The sequence below is a fragment of the Macrobrachium rosenbergii genome, chromosome 14, assembly GCF_040412425.1.
Source record: "Macrobrachium rosenbergii isolate ZJJX-2024 chromosome 14, ASM4041242v1, whole genome shotgun sequence".
Lineage (NCBI taxonomy): Eukaryota > Metazoa > Arthropoda > Malacostraca > Decapoda > Palaemonidae > Macrobrachium > Macrobrachium rosenbergii.
In genome coordinates this window covers 11,477,803-11,500,921 of record NC_089754.1, presented here as the reverse complement: position 1 = coordinate 11,500,921, position 23,119 = coordinate 11,477,803, and the positions used below count along the sequence as shown (strand labels likewise).

At 35.8% G+C, this 23,119-nt stretch overlaps 1 protein-coding gene across 3 annotated transcripts in view; it reads left to right on the top strand.

Annotated features, from left to right (window-relative positions):
• Nucleotides 1-647: 647 nt before the first annotated feature.
• LOC136845717 (glutamate receptor ionotropic, NMDA 2B-like) overlaps nucleotides 648-23,119 on the top strand; it is a 1,021,158-nt gene continuing 998,686 nt past the window's right edge. For all 3 annotated transcript variants that reach the window (XM_067115918.1, XM_067115914.1, XM_067115909.1), the window contains exon 1: nucleotides 648-720. The gene's annotated coding sequence lies outside the window, so the exon portion shown is untranslated. The remainder of the gene's footprint in view (nucleotides 721-23,119) is intronic.

Below are 23,119 nucleotides of genomic sequence, written 5' to 3'. Positions count from 1 at the left end.
ATATATAATATATATATATATATATATATATATATATATATATATATATATATATATATATATATATATATATTCAATTCATCTCACGTAAATTACGAATGATGCCAGTGCATAAAAGAGATCTTAACTATATTTCCATAGGGAAAATAATTTAAGCTGTGTTCACATACTCTTCGACATGCATGACATTGGAATAAAAAAATGTTTAACACTACTTGGCAAATGCTCATTTTACTTTACATTGTTTCTGAGGTTTAGAACGATACAAAAAGAATGATGTTGCATTACATTTGGGCATGACTGCACATAAAAGATTATGAGATTACCTCCTCTTAATTTGTTCTGACTGGAAAAAAAATAATAAATAACACTGATGGTAGCTAGATGTAAAAACATCCATTTCTGAACTATTTTATCGCCACCGATGACAAATAAAGGACTTTTATTTGTGGTTCTTTGTGGTTTATGAGCTTTGTCATCTCTACATTCTTCCGGTAAAGTGGGCTAGATTTGAGGAATTGAATCATAATTGTTCTTAGTAATCATGTATGAAAATTAGGACATGAGTATGGATTTCTTATCAATAACAATTTTTCTGTGATATGTAATCGTTATTTAAAATGATTTAGTACAAAATTTCTGTCTTGCAGGCTTGATGAGGCTAGGAATGCATACCCACAAGTTTCTCACTGCAGTCTTCAGAAGACAAAGAGGAAGAAGGTAAGAAATATTTCAGACGTACACACAGACCTATCAAAGTCGGAGAATGCATGAGTTAAAAGCAGTTGGTCTTCATTGAAAATACGTTGATGATAGGATTAAAATGTCAGGCTCCAGTGCATTTGGTTACCTCAGCACAATTTTACATGCCCCGGTGCTTTTGTTAGTAAAATATTTTCACTCTGCTGTCATTCCTAGTGGACCCCGGATGTTGTCATGAATGAAGTGCATAAAGCAATATGGAAGGTAGTTGTTCAGTAGTACTTCATGATTATATTCATAAATAGATATTAGCATTTAATATTATATATATTTTTATAAATATTTCTGCTGTTCGCCCTCGATGCATTTATTTGTAGTAATATTAATCAGACTGACGTTGATAGGGAACTTCTTTGTCCCGCAGGTAGACCAGGCAATTCAAATATAACGATTATAGCAGAGACAGACGGCGTCCTCACGTTGGCAGGGATAGGCTGTGTAGTTCAAAAAACAAAAGTGTGCCTGTGTGGCATTAGGGACCTAACCCCCAGAGAGGGTTTTCACTCAGTAATCTCTAATAACGGTGGTCTTAAGCTGTCTTTCCCTTTACCCTATTGCATTCGGCGATGTCTTTGTCAAGGTCGGAGTTGTCTGGGGCGTAGTGTACAGATGTGGCCATCCACCTTGCGGGATCAGAGCGAGGTCAGAGAGATTCACGCCGTGAGCGAGAGAGCACGCCATGTTCGGGACGAAACGGTATCCTTTGTCCCTCTACCCCCTTTGTGTTCCTTCATCTATATTTATTAGTGAATTGGGAAGACTGCTATTATCAAGACTTCTGAGCGTCCGTTGTATGCGCAAACAACTCGGCGTCCAAGGTAAGTCCGATTCTTGTTCAAGCTTCGTTGATTGACTAATAACTTCCTGTATTTCCAATTTTCCTTCTTCCATTCTCCCGCCACCACCTACTGTAGATACTTTTACGAAGTCTAGATTAAGCCTAATTATTATATTGTTTAGTGACATTCAACCATTCCAGTGAATTAACTAGGAAGTAGGGAAGGTTAAGCAAGTCATTTTAATTCTTTATGCAGCCTTGTGTCGAATCCATTGTTCGGAAGAGCCGTTGTGTTTTAATACCATATTAAGGAGTAGAGATTGTCTGCGTCTGAAGTCGGCGACGTTTATCGTAAAGTCTTTGTTCATTGAATATTCTTTTGTTGAGGTTAATTTCCCTCGACTGGTGACCTGGTTAATTTAAACAGCTGTCTTTGAGGTTAATACGTAGCCTCATTGACAGGTTATGTGTGTCCTTGGCATGCAGGGCCTGGTAAAAATTACGTAAATCAAATAATAAACTCATCAGCCAAGTCGCACTCGTAACAATATATATATATATATATATATATATATATATATATATATATATATATATATATATATATATATATATATATATATATATATATATAATTATATTTATATGTATATATATAGACATATAATAATTTTCGCAATATACTGTCTAAAATTTGCAGAAAACTTTAAAGTATAAAAATCCCAGTAACCCAAGCCTAAAAACTGATGCCGTAAACCTCGTTGAATGTAACAATTAATATTCAGACATCTCCAAGATACTCGTTATCATCTGCTACACATCGACAGACCCTCCGAACTCAACATAAGAAACGTGGTACATAACAAGGCACAAAATTTAGAATCCTTTGTAGCAGATACACACATGCGGATGCACAAACACACATACTCATGCACACATATACACACACGTATATATATATATATATATATATATATATATATATATATATATATATATATATATATATATATATATATATATATATATATACACACACATAATGAATATTTGTACATTTGTATATATAGAAACTGAACTGTTTGTAGATTTGTCCATCAAAAATCACTAACTCTATGTCAAACCCAGAAAGATTTTTAACTCAGAATCAAACTGGTACCCCATGACAGACATACGAACACAGACAAAACAAATGAAATTTTCATTTCTACATCACCTTTTCCTTCAGTGTTACTGGGTTATTTCTCATTTTTCTCCTGATGCTCCACCTTTTATTCCATGCGCTGTCAAACGTATGGTTAACTTACGACAATAAAACCAAACTCCCTATAACATAAATTTTTTATCAGAATTTATGTGAATTTTGATCATGATTTATGATAATTATTAATATAAGTGTTAAACACATACCGCACTGCTTGGTTGTATTGCTAGATTAAATATTTTTTATCAGAATTTATGTGAATTTTTATCATAATTTATGATAATTATTAATATAGGCGTTAAACATATACCTCTCTGCTTGGTTGTATTGCTAAATTAAATATTTTTGGCTTCTTCATTACAAAACATATTTGATAGCTATAAAGCAGTGAACCCAAACCAGCAGGTCCAAAGATATTCTCCTGAAACAGTTGTCTTCCTCATTCACGCAAGCGTAGTAGCTGCTAGCTCAACATGACGTGCAAGATGTATGATGATAGTATATCCTTTTTCTTTATTAGTTCTAATGCCAATTTCCTCATTAATTCGATCGTTTCTTCTTCGTTTTTACCTTCTGAATTCGTTATAGCGACTACTTCATAGCATCACGATGGCGTATATCATGTGAAATTTGGTTTAAATGAGGTTTATGGGGGTGTTTTGGCAACAACACTTCACTTCACTGTTGTTGCACGATAGACAGACCTTCTCCCCTCCCACACACACACACACACACACACACACACACACACACACACACACACACACACACACAGACCTGAGTGCGAATTGTAGAAATACAATATTTTTTTATTGTTTTTGTTCAGTGGCGGTGCTTTTTATTCTCTTCTGATAGAGGAACGTAACTTCCCCTCACGTTCCCTTCCCCCTTCCTCTCCCGATTCCCCGTCCTTCTCCCCTTCTTTTTCCCTCCCTCCCCTTTCCCTTCCTTCTCCCCTCCCCTTTACCCTTCCCCTCCCCTTCACCCCCTTCCCCTCCCCCTCTCCCCTCCCCTCTCCTGTATTGCTACGGGAAATTGAATTCAGAGTTAATGGATCATTTCTAGCTTTAATACTTGAAAGTAAAAATTCCATTCTTAAAGGTAGTGACAAAATGATATACACACAAATGGATACCTATATATATACACACACACATATATCATATATATATATATATATATATATATATATATATATATACATACACATACATACATACATACATACAAACATATATACAAAAATAATTAACGTAATTTCTTTTCTTGTCCTATGATTATGTATGTAGTTTAATGAAGATTAGCATTTGTACTAACCATCATCCTCGTCTAAGAAAGACAGTAACAACATGTACATTGATTAAAGAACAGAAAAGAATTGGAAGGAAGGGGAGGGTGTGTGAGAGGAAGGAAAAGGTGTGGGAGAGATAAAAAGGCTTAGATATCGACGAAGCCAAAAACGCACAAGAGCGAAAAGGGGAAGCTGCCAAAGTCAATAGATGAAGCAGATCATCTTTCTCGTTTATTTTGACGTATGGGTTATTTTTAAGGGGAAAAATAGTTCATATATCTCCAAATGGGTCTGAGGTATTCCATATATTATTTTTCGGGCTACTTAAGGCTACGCATAAAGAAGGCAGATTCTTTCTTACGTCACTAGCAAGAACAAAAGTACTGGTTTATAGAGGAATTTACAACCCTGATGATGCATAAATCAAAATGAAATATTTATTTTAAGAAAATGTTGCAATAAAGTTTCTCTTATATTGTTAGAATCAGTAAGTGTATAGTTTGGCCTCGTAATTTTATCTCCTACAAGATACGTGGGAAGAAAAAATATTTTATGATGTGGATATTGGACAATGTTATAATGGTGAATGTGACTAAAACGTAGATATTGATATGCATACATACGTACATACACACAGACACACAGACAGATATATGTATATATATATATATATATATATATATATATATATATATATATATATATATATATATATATATATATATATAATTTTGTAATCAAAACTATATCCTGTGATAAAAGATTATTTCATTGGTTGTTGAATTAAATATTTTAAAAAGAAATCACATCAGTAAACAACCTTATGTCGCTGAGGTTGAAAAGGTTCACCAATGTAACTGATGACGGCTGTAAGTTTGTTTTCGGACATAATAATACCCTAAGGATGAGGGTTAATGTTAATAAAACTGAAATTACCGATACTGATGAAAAACCTTTCCCTGGGATATACATTATGCCCTACAAAAATTGTTAGAAGTCTTATCCAGTAAAACATGCGGCTGCATAAATTCCTAGTCCCGTACATTGATAGCATCGATATTTATGCCAGTCACCAACAAGGAACGCCAGGCTTCCATAGATCTCCGTTTACGACCTCACCAAGTAAGCCTTCGCCATTGCCAGTTTTCAAGGCTATAAAAATAAAATAGGGGGAATGATAATTCTTTTCCATTAGATGTTCATATTTTGGTGCAATAAAGTTGAGGCGAAAATGAAATTTTTCTTGTTCACAATCTGAGACACGATAACAAAATACAGCACTTAGTCGTTTCGCGTTTTTGGAAACTATAGAATTAAATGAAAATTCTGTGAGAGAAAAAGTTGAATAGTGAGAAATAATCAGTTACGAACAATTTCTTTAGTTATTTTGCAACGGAAAATGAAGTATGGCCAACAATGGTTGTTTCTCATTGCTTTACCTTTCTGGTGAACTAAAAATAAAGAATAACGAGACCAAAATATTATTTGTGTTTTGCTATCACTTCTCTAGATATAGATTTAACGAGGGATAAATGTTTCAGTGTCTATAAGGATCAAGTGTGGAATGGATTAGATTCTATTGTTTTTCAGCTGCTTTTGGAATGAATGAATTGATTTCAGTAACAATTTCTTCTTGCCTGTGCATCATTTCGAAAATAACGAAACGTTGGGAAAGCATAATTTACCATTGTATTCTATACCTGCGATAAATTATTCTCTGAACTGACAGTTTAATGTTTTTATAAAGTTAACGCCCTGGTTGATTGTATGTAATTTTGAACTGATATATTATATATATATATATTTTTTATAAACTCATCTAATACATACATACATGCATTAGTTGAGTTTATAAAAACATATATATATATATGTATATTTATATTTATATTTATATTTATATTTATATTTATATTTATATATTTATATTTATAATATTTTATTTATATTTCATTTTATTTATGTTTTGTAAGCAAAATGATCATTTTAATGAGATAATGAGTGGAGAGAAATTACCACATGAGAATGTTGGCTCAACTCTCTGGGCCAAGGAAATAATGAGATAGAACAGAGAATCATTTCCATTTTTGTAATTTTCTGTGAACATAAAAGTTATGAATCGATATGAAGAAATTGTTCTCTTATTTTGTAGTTAACCAGGGAACAACTGTTTCGAGATAAGAATAGATTTATTAATCCACATTTTCAACACAGCGTTTCACATAACTCTCAATGATATTAATTTCTTGATCGAAATTTCTGCTTTTGTCTTCAAGCTGCTTGTTGATAGTTGGAAAAATTGTGACCGTGAAGACCTAGACATTTTAGACCTCTAAGTTTTTAGAAACACAATGTTATTTAGTGTGTATCGCAGTTCCAGTTAAGAAGCTTAGATATATATATATATATATATATTTTTTTAAGAAAATGTGCTTGTGTCAATGCCGTGCCTTTAAGACATCTTTTATTATTTGCTTGCATTTCAAGTACTGCAAGGAAATGATGTAAAGACAAGAGGCACGGAGACACAAGCTCATTCGGTTCTGACCGGGCATGCGGACGGAAAACTAATAACAGGTCAGTCTAATGACAGGTAAACACGTGACCGGGGGTTAGATCGTGATTGGCTGTCGAAGCTGACGGCTAAGCCAGATTTCAGCAGCGAAGCTGGTAAAGGTTTTCGGACTAAAGAAACCCTCAATCTTTAGAACTAGTATTTTAAGATGGAATAATGCCATCCAACCATAAGCACAACCACGAGTCATTTGAAGTGGCTTAAAATTTCATGATATGTTATTTCCTCTAGAAGGTAACATACATTAACATTTCTCGTCAAACATCATTTTCGTTTAGGGAATACTAAAAAAAAATAGTTGAAAGACTTTATAGTCTAGATGCAAACGTTCCAATACTTTACATTTTTTTAACCTTTAAAATAGCATTTCTCCTGGGAGGCAGAAAAGTTAACTATGCCTTAGTTTAACCAGACCACTGAGCTGATTAACAGCTCTCCTAGGGCTGGGCGGAAGGATTAGACTTATTTTACGTGGCTAAGAACCAATTGGTTACCTAGCGACGGGACCTACAGCTTATTGTGGAATCCGAACCACATTTTAGCGAGAAATTAATTTCTATCACCAGAAATAAATTCGTCTAATTCTTCACTGGCCGACTGGAGACTCGAACTCGGGCCCAGCAGAGCGCTAGCCGAGAACTCTACCGACCCCTCCAACGAGGAACCACCTGGGAGGCAGAATTTATGTGATATGTCTGTCTCAAAGGATTACTTATGTGCTGATTGCTAAAATTTAGGTCATCTCAGTCCTTCTTGCAGTTTTTAAGCCTGCTGAAAAATTAGTTTTGAAAAATTTTGCGACATAAGCACTGTGAGGCGTTTATCATCAAACTTTCTAGCCAATGAGGCGCTTATCATCAAACTTTCTAGCCAATGAGGCGATTATCATCAAACTTTCCAGCCAATGAGGCGCTTATCATCAAGCTTTCCAGCCAATGAGGCGCTTATCATCAAACTTTCCAGCCAGTGAGGCGCTTATCATCAAACCTTCTAGCCAATGAGACACTTATCATCAAACTTTCTAGCCAATGAGGCGCTTATCATCAAACTTTCTAGCCAATGAAGCACTTATCATCAAACTTTCTAGCCAATGAGGCGCTTATCATCAAACTTTCTAGCAAGTGAGGCGCTTATCATCAAACTTTCTAGCCAATGAGGTGCTTATCATCAAACTTTCTAGCCAATGAGGCGCTTATCATCAAACTTTCTAGCCAATGAGGCACTTATCATCAAACTTTCTAGCCAATGAGGCGCTTATCATCAAACTTTCTAGCCAATGAGGTGCTTATCATCAAACTTTCTAGCCAATGAGGCACTTATCATCAAAATTTCTAGCCAATGAGGCATTTATCATCAAACTTTCTAGCCAATGAGGCGCTTATCATCAAACTTTCTAGCCAATGAGGCACTTATCATCAAACTTTCTAGCCAATGAGGCGCTTATCATCAAACTTTCCAGCCAATGAGGCACTTATCATCAAACTTTCCAGCCAGTGAGGCGCTTATCATCAAACCTTCTAGCCAATGAGGCGCTTATCATCAAACTTTCTAGCCAATGAGGCGCTTATCATCAAACTTTCTAGCCAGTGAGGCGCTTATCATCAAACTTTCCAGCCAATGAGGTGCTTATCATCAAACTTTCCAGCCAATGAGGCACTTATCATCAAACATTCCAGCCAATGAGGCGCTTATCATCAAACTTTTCAGCCAATGAGTTGCTTATCATCAAACTTTCTAGCCAATGAGGCACTTATCATCAGACTCTCCAGCCAATGAAATGCTTATCATCAAACTTTCCAGCCAATGAGGCGCTTATCATCAAACTTTCTAGCCAATGAGGTGCTTATCATCAAACTTTCCAGCCAATGAGGCGCTTATCATCAAACTTTCTAGCCAATGAGGTGCTTATCATCAAACTTTCCAGCCAATGAGGCGTTTATCATCAAACTTTCCAGCCAAAGAGGCGCTTATCATCAAACTTTCTAGCCAATGAGGTGCTTATCATCAAACTTTTCAGCCAATGAGGCGCTTATCATCAAACTTTCTAGCCAATGAGGCGCTTATCATCAAACTTTCTAGCCAATGAGGCGCTTATCATCAAACTTTCCAGCCAATGAGGCGCTTATCATCAAACTTTCCAGCTAATGAGGCGCTTATCATCAAACATTCCAGCCAATGAGGCGCTTATCATCAAACATTCCAGCCAATGAGGCGCTTATCATCAAACTTTCTAGCCAATGAGGCACTTATCATCAAACTTTCCAGCCAATGAGGCGCTTATCATCAAACTTTCCAGCCAATGAGGCGCTTATCATCAAACTTTCCAGCCAATGAGGCGCTTATCATCAAACTTTCCAGCCAATGAGGCACTTATCATCAAACTTTCCAGCCAATGAGGCGCTTATCATCAAACTTTCCAGCCAATGAGGCGCTTATCATCAAACTTTCTAGCCAATGAGGTGCTTATCATCAAACTTTCTAGCCAATGAGGTGCTTATCATCAAATCAAACTTTCAAACTTTCTAGCCAATGAGGCGCTTATCATGAGGCAGCCAATTATCATCAAACTTTAGCCAGCCATCATCAAACTTTCTTATCATCAAACTTTCCAGCCAATGAGGCGCTTATCATCAAACTTTCTAGCCAATGAGGCACTTATCATCAAACTTTCCAGCCAATGAGGCGCTTATCATCAAACTTTCTAGCCAATGAGGCACTTATCATCACTTTTATCATCAAACTTTCTAGCCAATGAGGCACTTATCATCAAACTTTCTAGCCAATGAGGCACTTATCATCAAACTTTCTAGCCAATGAGGCACTTATCATCAAACTTTCTAGCCAATGAGGTGCTTATCATCAAACTTTCCAGCCAATGAGGCGCTTATCATCAAACTTTCCAGCCAATGAGGCGCTTATCATCAAACTTTCTAGCCAATGAGGCACTTATCATCAAACTTTCCAGCCAATGAGGCGCTTATCATCAAACTTTCTAGCCAATGAGGCACTTATCATCAAACTTTCCAGCCAATGAGGCGCTTATCATCAAACTTTCTAGCCAATGAGGCACTTATCATCAAACTTTCCAGCCAATGAGACGCTTATCATCAAACTTTCTAGCCAATGAGGTGCTTATCATCAAACTTTCTAGCCAAATGTTTTTGATCCTCATCGGTAGAGGCGGGTTCCTGTTTATCTTGTACTATTGAGCCTATGTCTATTTTTAATTCGTTACATGCGATAGTATTCTTTGCTGATTTTAGTGATTATTAGCAATATACTGTTCAAACAGAAAATATGGTGAGACCATATGCGGGCGAAGAAGCTCATTGCACTTGTTCAGTCCCATCAAAGGTTGAATGAAGTGCTTGCCGGTCTTAACAGAGGAATACCCAGTTCTAGAGTTTTTTTCATGCTTTTTCGGGACGGCCTTCCTGGCGGCATTACTGAGACTGTTTTTAATTTTATTAAAAGATGTAAAATTAATTTGAAACATCCTATATCTCTGACTGCTCTCTCTTAATTGCGTTATTGATTATGTATGCACATATTCCTACGGTAATAGAGCTCAGTTCTTATTCTGTTATTTTCTTCTCTCCAGTTTCTCATATTTGGACATACTTTCTTACTTTCTTATGTTTCAGAAATTCTTAAAGTTTCGTATACTTGTAGAGTCTTCAGTTTTATCTGTCAATTGTTCTATTTATCCACCCATTCAAATCCCTTTATTTCTTGTTTCACTTTTCTATTTCCTTATTTTGAACTCATTTTTGCTCGTCATTCTCACGAGTATAGACTCCTCTTCCCCGAATCTGGTATCCGTTTTATCCTTTCCACTATTAAAGATCCCAAGACAAAGACGACGCCTTCGAGCTCTTTATTAATCTTCATAATTATTCCCCAAAGCCTCCGTGGGGAAAGTGAAGAGAATTGTAGCAGAGAGAAGAGCTTAAACTATGGCTGCTTTAGGGAAGCATCTTCTTTGTATAATGCCTCATGTACTGCTAACTGGGGAACTTTAAACAGTGCTGCTTCACGTTTCCCTTAATTATAAGTCGCTTGGTTCATCTTACGAATGTGCTTTGAGAAAACACCCCTGTACCTTAGATACCAGAAATTTACATATTCCACGGAGAGAGAGAGAGAGAGAGAGAGAGAGAGAGAGAGAGAGAGAGAGAGAGAGAGAGAGAGAGAGACTGTTGAACACAGATTACCCAATTCAATATTTACGCGGTAAATAAATACTAAAAATAAAGTACTTTGAGACCAATATCACTCCTCCCTCGCCATAAGTCAATCTCCGAACTTCTCTCTTGTGTTCGTGAACGTGCTGTCAAGAGCAAAAAATTAATGCAGTATGGAGGGTGAAATTCTAAGAGTGCAAGAAATGATTGCATATGAGACAGTGATTAAATCCAAAAGAGACAACAACTGAGCTGGATGTGACAAAGTAAACAAACAACTTCAGAAAAGTTTTCTCCTATGGGTCAGAGTATATCTGGTTAATTAAGAAGGTAATATCTTCCATCTTTGTAAGAATGATGAAGTTAGATTTATGACTGGAGAAGGACGTATGGATGTTTATCCTTCATTTTGTAGGAGTGATACTGAGGTATTCCGAGTAAAGTAAAAAAAAAAAAAAAAAAGAGGAAGAAAGATATTTGTAGGAGAAACGTGTATGACAGATAAAATTTCGGCATTGAAAGAAATGCGATAAAACTCCGAATTAAAAGAAACGGCCCCAGTCAGAAGATGAAGTGAGGTATATCTTCCTTCGTGACTTATGTCCTTTTTCTCTAGAAAGAGTGACCATTAATCCTTTAATGGATCTGCAGTAATGGATATCGTTTTCTTTTTCCAAAAATTTACGTTCTACTAAAGTATATTGAATTTCTTGTTTTTGGAAAAGTAGGACAAATGAATTTAATTATATTGAAATTTTGAATATTGTAGCTTTTCACGGAAGTATATACAGTACTGGTATTTAATATATGAAATGTTTATAAGATTAAACTAATTTAAATACGTAAATTTGAATGATAGCTTGATGGGTTGTTAATGTCTGTTGAAAACTTATGACAAATGAAAAGGCGTTTCACTGTAAGTTTGTATGGCAGTCCCATGGGCTGAAATCGCCGAAGAAGTCTGTATGAGTTAACTTGAATAATTAAAAACAGATGAAAAACAGCAGGTCCGAAAAAAATAATGTCTGTTTATTGAGATTATTTTTTCATGAGAGGAGGTGCGAGCATACATATGAAGAATTGGAGATACCATAAAAACCGTTAAATAGATTGTTCAGTTCACCGTTCCAGAAATTGCCAGAGTACACTGGTTGATGAATCTCCCTAAATAGTTGCTTCTGGTCGTCCCGGAATTTGGTTTCCAATCGTATTGAAAACCGATCGAGTGTGACAGCACAAAGGAGACACCATAACTGAGGAGTACCCGATTGTCGTAAAAGGACCAGCGTTCTTCGATAAGAGTTTCATTTTTATGTTTGAAATCCAATCACGAACTCGAATTTATGTTGTTTTTTTTTAAATCCACTGGTCAATGGGATGAGTGACCTGAAAGACCAGAGGAAAAGCAGGGCGGTATAAAAATGGATGAAGTTTAATCTCAGGAGGAAGACAGCCAGTTCGGTGAATATTCAGTGCTGTTTATCAGCAAAGAATGGAAAAGGACCATTAAAGAAAACGTATACCTTAGTTTAACCAGGCCACTGGGCTTATTAACAGCTCTCCTACTAGGGCTGGCCCGAAGGTTTACACTTATTTTGCGTGGCTAAGAACCAAATGGTTACCCAGCAACGGGACCTACAGCTTATTTGGAATCCGAACCACATTATAGCGAGAAATGAATTTCTATCACCAGAAATACATTCCTCTAATTCTTCATTGGCGGGCCGGAGAATCGAACGCGGGCCCAGCAGAGTGCTAGCCGAGAACGATACCGACCCGTCCAACGAAGAATGGAAAAGGACCATTAGCAAGCAGCATAAGGTATATACTGTGCATCATTCATATGCGTTAATTTCTAGCACATGACAAGAACCGCTAAACAAAGATGCCTGTACAGCTACTCTGTCTTATGGTGAAGCGAATGAAGTAGTCACTGACGAAGGAAATAAGTGTGGTTCGCTAAGAAAGTTCCTCAGATAAATACTTGAAGGCATATTCTATTTCTTTTATTTTTACTGATTGTTAAAAATAGCAAAGGGCATATTATAATATGCGCATCTTCCTGTATTTCAACTCTTTGTTAACTTTTTCTGCGGTTTTATCCATGAATTGCTTTACTTTTATTAACGTAATTTGGGTGCATGCATGCTTTCAGAGCCCTTGAGGAAGCTACCCGAAAGAAGAAGAAGAAGAAGAAAATGGAATATTATATCCCAGCAAAAACTCATCACAACGCAAAACGTCGCCGATTTAATTTTTAGTTTCGTATATTGGCGTCATCCATTCCTATACCAGAGCCCATCAGGGTAAGCTGGGTTTCAATAATTCTCAAACTAGAATTACATCAAGTCACAGTTTCTGTTCTTTGCGGCACAGAAAATGATAAATGGTAAGAATTGCACGACAAACGTCTTATATAAATTGGAACGTTCCATGTGGTTTTTCTTCTGTAGATCCCTTATACACCCGTTGTAGAGTCGATTCTGTTACTAAAGATTAAAATAAATTTTTCCACTCAAATATATTTCAAACGTTCATTCAGTTTCTACAGTTTATCCTTACTATCGGAAAACTGCAGAGATTCATCTGGAAACATCCATCAACGACAAGATTTGAGGCTGTATATTGATTTACGACTTTAACAAAACCCACAAAATTGGCAACCCTTCGCTCACTGTAATAATTGTTGAAGGCCCTGCCTCCACATGGTCAAATTCCATCTAAATCTTTTTATCATTCCTTCTCTATTCCTCAGACTTGGGTATGCTCTTCTTCCCTTGCTTTTCTTTCCAAACTTCACTGATACTTCTATTCTAGAAATAACACCAGATTTCTATAGTAACGTAACAAATACGATGTGTGATCTGCATGTCCACAAACTTTTTTGAAGTCAATTTGTACTGACATAACAGTTTGTAGGTTTCAATTACGCCCATAATTTCCAGTACCATTCATTTTTCCCTCCATTCTGTCTCCTATATTCGACAGCCCTTCCGTTTTTTAATTCAATCAGCTGAATTCAACATTGTCTCAAGACAGCATGGCACAATTTACATCTTGTAGTCCAAGATCAGCTCACTCCTAAACCATTTTTCCGTATTCAAAACATCGTCACTTTCAAAACATGTCATCAGCTCTCACTTGTCTATAATATTTTCTCAGTAACGCTCATTCTTTAACGCGAGAAGAATAAAGATAATAGCCAGATATGTTCTACAACTCCAGTACATACTTTAAATCTCTCATTTCGAAAGATAGCGTCATATTGAAATTGTATTACTTCCCAGTTTCCCCTAATAACAGAGTGAGCCTCCGAAATTACTGAACGAACACGGTGATATAATCCTAGAAACAGAAGTGTCATAAAACAATAACTGGTCTTTATTTTTCCTTTTGTTGTTTCATTCAGGCTTTTGTAATTGTAACTGAACTTTACTCAGTTGCAGGTCCGTGAAAAAGAGGAAACGGACAATAATCTTTATTAATGAAATCTTGAGTGATGTAACATTGTAGATGTATAATATTTCCGAAAATAAGATCAAACTAATAGGCGGCTCTTCGATTGTAACATTTTTTGTGGTCGTAGTTAGTTGATTTCGCCTGGGAATCCAGTGGTGTTGAGTTTTAAGCCCCGCTCATGGATGATAGACTTCATGGAAAACGCGGCCTTACTGCCCCTGTGAGTTGGGCATGGGGATTTAGGGGAACACATAGTTCAAGGGCATGTGCACCAGTGCAGTGGCCTGCCTCTTGCCTGTGTCGCCCAGAGAGACATCAAAACAAGATTTTAGTCAAACTTGTTTTACATACAGATTTTCATGAAGACAACACCTTTTTCTTTGGATATTAAGGGTATAAAGTTAGTGATATACTTTTAAATGAAGCTTCTTCCTTTTCATTGTGAATTTAATCATCTTGGCTTTCTGAAGAGACTTTTATCCCAAAAATGTACTTTTATAAATTTTTAGGGTTTTCTTTGGAAAGACCAGAATTTTATTGTCATGCAATATTCTTCTACTTGTTTAGTTATATTAACCCTTTATTCTCCCTCGTCCTCGGCACGTTTATCATTGCTATTCAGTCACCCATTCAGTACATAAATACATATATTTCTAAATACTTTTTGGAATTATCCAATTTCTGAAGATTAATTTCTCAAAACTTATTCGCCTTTTGTACAAAGTACTGGGCGACAAAAAACAGAATAAAATACGACAATCAAAAATATTCAGTGAAAACTGAAGAAAATACGTACTTTTCATGTGACAGGGGAATGAATCTTATTTCTCCTCCTGTATTTAACGACATCAACGAAATATTCGAAAAATCTCAACGACTTAGTATACAGTGACCCCCTGTTAACCTTCAGGAAACTTTAAACCATCTTGCATCACGTTCGTTATAATTACCATCATTATCCTCATATCAATCACCACCTATGCATCTGAGCTACTTTTCCGCGCTTCCAACTTAAAGGTTATTTGCCCTGTGTTTTACACTTAAATCAAGAAATCCCTTACATGTTAACCTAATTTCCTTAGCCTTAAGTCAGTCACGTATATCATTTCATTCTTCTTTTCCTCTTTTTCACAGTTTTGTTTCTTTTGCCTTTTATATGTGAAATTTTTCAAGTTTATTGCTGTTCCTGCTAATAATAATAATAATAATGATAATAATAATAATAATAATAATAATAATAATAATAATGTTTTGATGTTAACTTCAACAGTGGTGTTGGGGCACATGACAAGCTAACGACCTGTAATGTAAATTAAATCACGGAGAGGCGTTCATCTGAAATTTCTAAGGGCGTGTTATAAACATGTACAACTATCGTGTTTGTTAAACACCTAAACTTATAGAAATATACACACACATATATATATATATATATATATATATATATATATATATATATATATATATATATATATATATATATAACATTCCAGATAATTATGACAGCTGTGCGCTGGCTAAGGCCTGTAGAATGAGTTGGTATTACAACACCTCCAAATCTTCTGTGTTCTCCTTTCACTCTTCTATACTTATCCATCATCGTTTGTCATCGTTGTCTATAATCATTTTCTTCATTTTTAGTTTACTGTAAAAGAAAACTATTGTGCCGGCTTTGTCTGTCCGTCCGCACTTTTTTCTGTCCTCACTTTTCTGTCCGCCCTCAGATCATAAAAACTACTGAGGCTAGAGGGCTGCAAATTGGTATGTTGATCATCCACCCTCCAATCATCAAACAAGCCAAATTGCAGCCCTCTAGCCTTAGTAGTTTTTATTTCATTTAAGGTTAAAGTTAGCCATAATCGTGCTTCTGGCAACGATATAGGATATACCACCACCGGGTCGTGGTTAAAGTTTTATGGGCCGCGGCTCATACATACCGAGACCACTGAAGGATAGATCTATTTTCGGTGGCCTTGATTATACGCTGTAGCGGCTGTATAGAAAATTCGATTGCGCCGAAGTTTCTTCGGCGCATTTTTTACTTGTTATATATTTACTTCGATTTTTTACATATTACATCAGGAAATTTCCCTTCCTGTTGTGTAAATAGGATACAATTCAATGTATTATCGAATCATGATACATTATTATAAAGATAATTTATTTCTTCTCAACCTAACACTTAATTTGGAGAGCATGTCCAGTAACGAAATTAAATGTCAGGTGAATGTAACAACAATCTTTTCTTATTCAACTCTCTCCTTGTGAATCATCGCTTTTTTTTTTTTTTTTTTTTTTTGACAAATTCCGTCTTCAGTTGATGATTAATAGTGAAAAAATTTCCTTTTACCGATTCACTGTAATTGTACATGAGTATTATGGCACACGCCACCATGACTTTGTTATTATTAATAACGATTTTGATGAAACCAGAAAGGTCATTGTTAATTTACTATGAGATTCTTTGAGGGACACAATGCCTCAATTTTTAAAATGATCAGGCTAACAAGAGAAAGGTACGAAAAATGAGTCCCAGAAAGTTTTCTAATTCTCAGCCCACATTAATCAGTCCTCAACAAGCACAAACAATAATGGTATGAATCCACTGAGTCAATCACCCTAGACCCCATCCTGTGAAGTGAGTATGAGAAATGTCTCTAACCCCGCAAACATACTTATCACATTATGTATAACTGAATCACGAAAATATGGAACTTGATGAATATATAAGTATGTTTTAAGTCGAAATAAGACCTTGGTAATTGGTAATGGGAAGAAAAAGCTAACTCCACCAATACTACAATCCACTTAATTCATATCCTTAGTACAGATACAGGAACATTTACTAAACGAGATTTACGATTTGATGTAACTTCATTCGCTTTCATGGTCAAGCAAAATAACGGATGGATATAATATATACCTCGAAAATCGTTAGGGTGGGGCGAATAAGGAATTCCTGCAGTGTCAAACGTCTCATTGTTATGATTAAAAATTTTGCCTTGTTAGAGCCTGCTCAAACGAAATATGAAAAAAAAAAATGTTATTCATTTAAACGAAAACAAAGAGATATGGCATAATTTTTGGCCGCCGCTGCCAAACCTCTATTTCGCTGACACGCGGTCAGCGAGGGCATTTGAAAGGTCAGCTTGATCAAGAACAAGAACGGTGGTCACCTCAAGCAGCCAGAGTGTCACCAAAGGACAGTATGAATAGCCAGCCCGAGGGATAGCCAAAGCGGATCAGATGTCTCCACCGCCCTTGAAGCGTCTTTACTCAGAAACAAGAAGGGGGTTGTGTAATTAATAGTAAATTATTTTTCTCTCCTAAATGATAAATAGGTTATTTAACCCGCAGAGGCACTGAAAAAATCTAATCACGTAACCATAAATAACTGCTAAAATAAAATACGGATAATAATCAAATGGCTTGAAAATTTATTCCTGCCGAACCACCCTCACAAGTTTTAAGTGTTGATGCATTGAACACATTATGATATTATAAGAACTATGAATATTATTTCATTAAGCACACAAAGAAAGAAAATTCATTGAGAACAACCAAAATTTACCCAGCGCTGTTTCTTTAGAAAACGAATGACAGATCTCAGGTAAAGCCATAAATATGGATTAACCTCAAGGGTGAGATTAAAAGGGATAAACAGATATGGCATGGCTGTATTCTTCTCATGCCCCCGCCCTACCGATCTTAGAAAGGTAAACGAACTACTGTAAAGTCAGATAAACAGTTTTGATATCGACCCGGGCTAAAACGGCTGGAGGGTAAACTGTCCGTCAGTGGATAAAACAGATCATCTCCCTCTCCTTTTCGTGCACCTCATGCGGTGCACTGTAGGCATTACTTAAGGTTCTTTGCAGCGTGCCTTCGGCCCCTAACTGCAACCCCTTTTCTTCCTTTACTATACCTCCTTTCATATTCTCTTTCTTCCATCTTATTTTCCACCCTCTCCTAACAATTGATTGATAGGACAACTGCGAGGTTTTCCTCCTGTTACACCTTTCAAGCCCTTTACTGTCAATTTCCGTTTCAGCGCTGAATGACTTCATAGGTTCCAGTGCTTGGCCTTTGGCCTAAATTCTATATTCAATTCAAATCCCTCTCCTTTTCTGACTTATGGCTCATCTGTAACGGAGACAGTAAGGTATACCGTGTATACCATACCTGTGTGAAAACCTCTACATTACCTTTGTTTTCCACTCGCCTTTGAGGGAAAATAGATAATTTTAATTATACTTGTGGGTGAGGATTAATCGAACAGCCTTGGTTGATTTTTTTTTATATTATGATGGAGGCGATATTGTTGAAGTAAATACTGCATTTTATTTTATGGCGATTCACTGAAATACTGTGCATAATTATTTTTAATGATTATTTGAAGATATTATATTATGGCATTCTGTATAACTAGACTGAATTATTATAACCGATTCGTGACCAAATTCACCTAGCTATATTTACTATATAAAAACACATGCTATATTTTGGAGCTTCGAAGATCAAACTTCATTGTATTATATTTTTCATCACAGAATAGAAAACTGTGAGATCCATAGACATCCTCCTTCTTAAATCATTACGAATCCTCCTTAGTTTTATGGAACAAATTTCCGAGTCATACCTATAGACAGCTGTTCCTACAGTGCTAATACTGAAAAGAAGTAAGTGTCAATAGTTTTCTATTAAGCTAGACCTGAGGCTACTACAATGGACGTTTATTCTGGGGGATTTTTTTTTTTTTTACCCTTAATCGAGTTTTGATTCAGGGAGTTGAGATGATTTTGATTCAGCAGTAGGCCTAGACATTTTATCAATCGACATACATATACACATACGCATACATACACAAAGGGTAGACTTGAAGCATATGACTGTCTTTACACACTGCTGACCGCAGAGGAACTGTAAATGAAACGTGGTAGACCATTACTATAGCAGATAAGAACATTCTCTCTCTCTCTCTCTCTCTCTCTCTCTCTCTGAATATTCTTAATATGCCCATAATGACGCCATCTAACACATTCTGCCTTCAGTGCATAGCCTGCAATATTGCCAACATTTCGCACGGAACAGGGAAGAATCCCGTCTTCCGTATCTTTTAAGAGAGGTTTTCAGGCACGTTGGGAGAAGTAACCATAATGAAAGAAAGAGAATCAGCTGCGGCAAAACAGTTCGTCAATGGTAACTAGGAGCCAAATGCAGATCAGAAAAATGCAATCTTGAGATTACTGATCAGCAGTTTCACAGGGATAAAGGAAGTGGCTCTTGGAAAACTACTTCCTATTCCCCAAGCCTTACTTAACATATTGCACGTGTAATGTGAAAAATACGTTTTGGACGCTGTCCCACATTGCTGGAACTGACATCCCATCTCCAGTGGGTAATGAATGGACCAGAAAAAAAAAACGGCGGCGTTGCTCTCAAACCAACGTACTTCCCCGAGCCCACTGTTGCTGATCTCATCAGTGGTGTTCTTTGTTCGTAAAAAAGTTACAAAAATTGTTTCTTATGATACAAACACCGAATGAACTGAAGAGTCACGCCAGTTTTAGGAAATTTATCTAATCCAGATTTGCATAGCACTAATGTCGAAAGGAAAAACGTAGAGAATGAAAGTAACTTGGACTGAGTGTGTAGTTAGCATAAAGACAATAGTTCATATAAATAACGCGTACTTCTGTATTATAAAGGACTAATTTATCATGGTTCATTGCACTTATGTAACATTTATGTATACTAACTTTCACTCGTAATGGGCAAGCAGCTGTTATATAAAATTTTTTGTTTACATACAGGAACTCTGCAGATATATATTGAAGCAATTATGATACGCTTTCAAATTACTACATTTTTTCTTCACACTATACTTTTATTACGACTGAAATACTATAGATAGAATCAGACACGTTTGGTAATGTAATGGATCCATGATATACAAAGAATTAGGTTTTACTTTTAATCATAACAACTGTACGAGTACATTAGCTTTATGCATTCTATACGTAATACATTTTTTGATAAAAAAAATGGACAACCAGTAACAGGACTTAGAAAAATTTTTGAAATCATCATTTTATAGTGTTATATTAAAAAAGAATTTAGTAATTCGTAGTAAGAAAAATTAATAAAAAAATTTATGAAAACAGATTCCCTTGCCATTCCTGATATAGAATTTATGAAGCGAGCAAGTTGTGATCCTTTGTGCTTGGACCTGTTTACTTTGTGAACTTTTAACACAAATGATGCCTGTGTTCAGCATCACAAAGCCGTTGTTAAGATAATGACTATGGCACTGATTTCAACAACAGTATGCTAATTTAGGGGGAAAAAACCACGATATTAAAAGATGTAGAACAATCGAAGAGATGATGACTAATTCCATACCAAAGGTCAGGGGCCGAAATCAACAATGGTCTTGATATCAGAGGAAATGATTTATAAGAGTTTTGTGACAGATGGCAAACGAAAAATTACCCATTCTGCCTTACCTCCCTCCTAAGCCTAGATAACCATTCCTGCTGCCGAACGTAATCCATTAATGGGGAGTCTCATCACCTAGGGAAGTGCCCATTTACCGTAAGATAATTTGCCCACCATAGAAATGGTGACTGAAATATTCCTCTCAATTTATCGTATTCTTTCTGAAGAAGAAAGTAGGAGCATCAGAAAAGCCGAAATGTAATACAATTTTCGCCAGTCCATTTTAAATGCTTTATTTTTCAAGTCTTTCGTATATTTTTCGACGTGATTGTTTATTATTATTATTATTATTATTATTATTATTATTATTATTATTATTATTATTATTATTATTCCAAATGTACAAACACTAATAAGTAACAAGTTTGAAGGAACTGCTTAAAAACGAAGTTCCAAATGCCAGAACTCCTCGTCATGTTGAAGAGAGAAATCCGATAAAAAGCAAAAATCTTGAACACTAAAAGAATAAAGGAGAAAGTTATTTGTCGAGGATTTAACTTAAGAAGAAGCAGAAGAATGAAATACTCTCTTGGCGTATTATATCCGCCAGAATCGCATTATACCGCCAAACAGACCTTGGCAGAGATTCCTGGTCTTGTGCATTGACATCATCGATATTTATACCAGTCACCATCAGAGTAAGCCAGGGTTCAATATTTCTCCGTTTACGACCGTGCGGAGTCTGCCACAGCAATTACCAGTTCTCTCGGAATTGGTAATAAAGAAAGGAGAGAAATGGTACCTTCTCACTGATTCTGCAGTTCTTTGGAAATAACAATTAAGGACTTTTTTTTTATTCTTCGTGAAGCGATAGTCCTGATTGGAAAGAAATTATATTTCTGATTGGTTTTACATTTTTTTGGCAAAAAAATAATGAATAGCAATAGATTTTTAAATATCGTTCTAGAAGATACAGAAAGAATTTATGATTTGTTCGGTTCTCTCTTAAAGAACATTACATGATAGTCAAATATGAGCATTTCTGCTTATACTCTATGTACAAGCAAAATTAGACTCATTTATTAGACAAAACAATAGCTTCAGACTTTTATGTCGTTATCAGTGAGAAGAGTTAAGGAATTTATTTCTGGTGATGATGCTATAATGTGGTTGAAGAGGTCCCGTTGCTAAGTAACCAGGTGGTTCTTAGCCACGTAAAAGAGTCAGCGTCTACAAACTTACTCATTTATTCAGACAACAAACACACGAGTCAGTAACTCTTGCGAGCGGAAATGTAGCGCTTGACACCAGGCGAAAGAAAACAGAGGTCACCACACATTCCTTTGTGTTTGTTGACAGATGAATACATACTGTACATATAAATTGAAATACAAGGTATGACTGAAGCTATGGTACATATGGCTGAAACGCTGACATTGTAATGCGTCCGGTGACAATAATACTTTTGAGCTGACAGTAATATGAAAGAAGATATGTATATAAAAGATGCGTGACGTATGTTGTGTTTCTTGTGTCCTCACGTTTTGAGGAGATTAGAGAGCCAGGTGAGATGACAGGGTGTGGGGTCCACGTGGGACCCTACAGTGTAATATTTGTGCTACATGATTTTTTCATTTCATTGTGGATGAAAATACACTTTGATGACAAAATATGATTTCAGTGTTAATTTTACGCTTTTGGCAATAAGGAAAATATTGAAATGGGCTGTCCTGAGCCACTCCACAAATTTTCATTTTGTTTAGGGAATATAAGAAGACCGTGAATAACCTTCAGTATTAGGGTGGAAAGAAGATCTTTTCCTCTTTCACTCAAACCCTGCGCCTATATTAATGTTTGCTTTTTTAAATTTTGTTTCTATATAAGGGACAATTGTGCAATATCAAGATTATCACAAAGTTTTATTTCAGTGTTAGTTACAACAGTTAAAAGGTATTCATTGTACCTCCAGTGGTCTCTGAATGTAGTGAAGAACTGGTCTCCAACCCTTTTCCAAATTACATTGAATCTAGACATGCCTCTGATAGAAATTAGGTTTATGACCAAATAAAGTACCTGTATTGCTTTCTTTGATTTAACCAGGAAATACCAAAGAGGATTATAACAGGTCAAGGTCTTAGGAAGGAAAGGGTATCCACAGTCCACGAATAACTTAGAAACGGAGATGAGTCAACGCTGTAAAGCGATTGGGGTGGACCAAGTACGCTAGGGAGACTATAGTTGCACCAAAAACAACTGTAACTAGACTTGTACAAATTGACTTCTGTGCTACCTTTTGAATTTGTTAATCGTAAGGATTTAACTCTGCAGCTAAGGTATGTATATATATATATATATATATATATATATATATATATATATATATATATATATATATATATATATATATATATATATATATATATATATA